This window comes from Pezoporus flaviventris, unplaced genomic scaffold (genome assembly GCF_033815535.1).
Source record: "Pezoporus flaviventris isolate CSIRO_AGI_PZ_B2104156 unplaced genomic scaffold, CSIRO_AGI_Pfla_v1 ptg000025l, whole genome shotgun sequence".
Lineage (NCBI taxonomy): Eukaryota > Metazoa > Chordata > Aves > Psittaciformes > Psittacidae > Pezoporus > Pezoporus flaviventris.
The window spans coordinates 19,080,548-19,083,814 of NW_026892573.1; the positions used below are offsets into that span (position 1 = coordinate 19,080,548).

At 45.5% G+C, this 3,267-nt stretch overlaps 1 long non-coding RNA gene across 1 annotated transcript; it reads left to right on the forward strand.

Moving 5' to 3' along the window:
- The first annotated feature begins 445 nt into the window (after positions 1 to 445).
- On the forward strand, positions 446 to 2,822 carry LOC133271768 (uncharacterized). Its single transcript, XR_009744245.1, has 3 exons — positions 446 to 945; positions 1,086 to 1,231; positions 2,292 to 2,822. It is a non-coding gene; the product is annotated as an uncharacterized LOC133271768 (long non-coding RNA).
- The last annotated feature ends 445 nt before the right edge of the window (positions 2,823 to 3,267 follow it).

Below are 3,267 nucleotides of genomic sequence, written 5' to 3' on the forward strand. Positions count from 1 at the left end.
GCATTTGATAGAGAAATAGAGAGAGGGAAAGACTGCTACATGCTGGTAATGATCTCGCATAAGAATCTATCGACTATACCTGAACAGCTGCATAGAGCTGTGCAGGCTCTTGCTTGGGTCCTCCTCTGCAAAGCAATGAGCCATGCTGTCAACTTTTGGCATTGCTTTAGCACCAGTATGTCACTTTTTCGTGTATGTGCATTCAGCTCATTCAGCACCAGGTGTCTTTTTCACTTCCCAGTGAAAACATGCTCTTACACAGAGGTAACCGGTTGTAAATGTGGAGGGAGGAGAAAAGCCAAAATATTCTATAGCCTCTGACTTTAGGCTTGTACCCAAACACACATGATTCCCCTCCTTACCTGGGGTGCTCCCCACATGCAGCCGAATGGCCCCCAAGGGGATGCACTGTGTTGACACTGGTAACACAACCCCTTCCCACCTCCCTTCTCACTCACCACCAGAAGCCATGGTGAGGAAGGAAGCCTGTGAGCTTCCAAGCACTAAAGCACCCTGCAAAATCTGCTGACTTCTAGGATAGCTGCGATCATTCATGCAATAATTCACTAAATGCATGCAGTGGGCAGCAGGACCATACATCAGCACTGTCTGTCAGCTGCCTGCCCAGTAGCTGCCAGTGTGCTGCCAGCCTCCCGTGTTCCTTTTTTACTTGTATCCTCAGGCTTTTGTGTGGGGCTGCTCTCAGCCACGAGCATTAGGGAACCATTAGTCACTTGAAAAGCAGAGAGGTTCTGATGTTCATGTAGAGCTAGACAGTTTCAGTGAGCAAGCAACACAGATGTGACCGCTTGTGCCCAGACGATTTAGAGCTGAGAAGGACCTGCTGGTCTCGCTGCTGGGCGGCAGCCGCCACTGCCGTCTTCTCACCCACCTCATAATGGGAGGGCAGAGACTGCTCCTCCACTGTGCTAACATAAATATGAAGTATTTTAAACATATGGTGCTTTTTTATGTATATGTAATGACTGCTGTTAGCTTTATAAGCAGGCCAATATATTTAAAGGTGGGAAATATCTTTTACTTTATACATTTGAGCTTTTTGGTGTTTTTCTTCTCTGCAACAGGAATCGGTGATGGCTGAGGACAACCAGAGGCTTGCAAGAAATGCATAGCCCCATGGAGCATTGCACCCTGTGGGAGGGAAGGGTGTCAGCCCTCACTGCCTGGCTCAGCTATGGGACAGATATGGTGCAGGAAGAGGTACAGAGTTGTAAGTGCAGGGTGAAGAGGCAGCTACTGCAATCAGGCAAATCACATTGCTTCTGTGCATGCTATCTGCAGCTGCCAGACATCATATCTCTGCAGCTTTCTGGCTTCTTCCAGTGATAGACAAGAAATCAAATTTCCAAGGGACTCTTCCAGGTGTTTTCCTAAGTGATGCTCTACCCTCTTCCCTCTCCAGACTCTGGAAGAAGTAGATGCAGGCAGCCCTGAGCACTGTGTGTGTTTCAGGTAGGAGAAGAAAAGATGTGGAGCAGTGGGATGTCTCATTTCAGGGACTTGACTGAAGATACTTGTCAGAAAAGGAGGGCTTTATTCTTCTCATAGGGTCAGGGCTGAGTTGGAGGGAGGTGTATAGGCTGAGGGCAGTGATGAGCTCAGTGTCTGCAGGGTTTGGGAGACAGCAGCCCACCAGAAATAAAATACTTGTATGTCATGGAAGCTGTATATGTGGAAGACAGACCATGACAACTACATTTGATGACGTTAGTTAGAAAAACAGAAAAGACAAAGGGTAAATAATGTCTTTTTCCACATTTCCACCTTCTGCACATAAAACAGTCTCACTTAGACTCTAACAGCAGAGCCTCCAGGCCCTCCATGCATCCCTCTGTAAAGCTCTGCTCTCTGGGCCCAGGCCTGACTTTGCCCTGGCCCATGAAAGCCCTGAAAACCAAGTGAGGGCAGAGATGTCCCTGACCATGTGCTACAGGAAAATGTTTTCCACAAGAAGGATCTGCCATACACATGTGTGGCAGAGAGGGGGAAAAAGGAAGATCTTGCAGGTTGTGCTTGGTGAAAGCACACAGAATAGATGGAGGGGAAAATGACCTCTTTAACTGCTGCCTTTCTTCTCCCTCTTGCTATGCCTGAACATGGCATCCACAGTGAATCTGCCTCAGGCAAGGAATCAGAGAAAGAAAAGTTGGGGGAGAAAAAGCAAAACCCCTGACAACAGAGCAGATTTCTGAGCCTGAGAGCAGTACACTGAAGAGGGAAAAGCAGGAATAAGAAGAGATTTTAACAACCACAAATTATTTCGATCACAGGGAGAAAAACACAAAATATCTGCAGATTAGAGAAGAAGATGAGAGAAATCACCCTATTCTTTATAACAGAGAAAACTGCTCATGTGGTCCTGTTTGAGCACTCATTGCCACCAGCAAAGTATGGAAATTAGAAATATGGCAAGGTTCAGAAGTGACTGAATAAGTGCAGAAGAAAAATGCATCAAGGGTTTTTTAATATAAAGTGTGACATCTTTGGCTCAGACAGTCCCTCAGCTACAGACTGCTGGAGCTGGAGAGTTAGGGTAAGTATCAGTATATGTCTGCCCTCTTCTTATGCTCTTACCATTGCTGGCCACTGTCAGAGACTGGTGTTGATCTGAACAGCTTTTGCCTGACGTGGCCCATCACCAGTGCATCAGACAGGACCTTGGAAAACCCAAGATGTTCCTTTTTCTCCTTTCCTTCTTCTTTCTTTTCCCCTTTCCTCTAAGGAAGGTAACTTCCCACAGGAATGTATGTGGAATGATAGACCAGTATCACATCAACTTGCACAAATTGTCTGATTAATGTGCTTATTAACTCAACTGTGATAAACTCGTGCTAGGGAATCAATGCAGATTCTCAAATGAGAAAGCCAGGTCATTGCTTTAGACACAGAATAAAGCAGGCTTCTGACCACGTCCACATCCAAAGGCAGTTCATAAGCAGCACATCATAGGGCAAAGCACAGATGTGAAACAACAAAGAAAACACAACAACATATTTCCAAAAGCATGTTCAGAGGTGTGGGAGGAATGAGACGCAAAGGAAGACTTACTTGTTGACCTACACATTAACCTATTTTTTCCTAATACTAAAAATCAGTTATCTTATAGGTTTGCACTGAACAAAGTCCAGGGACACATTTCTTTGAAATAATCAATTACCTAATGAAAAAAAAATGTTGGCTCCATCTGACATGATTCCACTGCTGCACCAAATGAGAAGTAGCCTCATAAGGAAGCAGGCAAGGAAC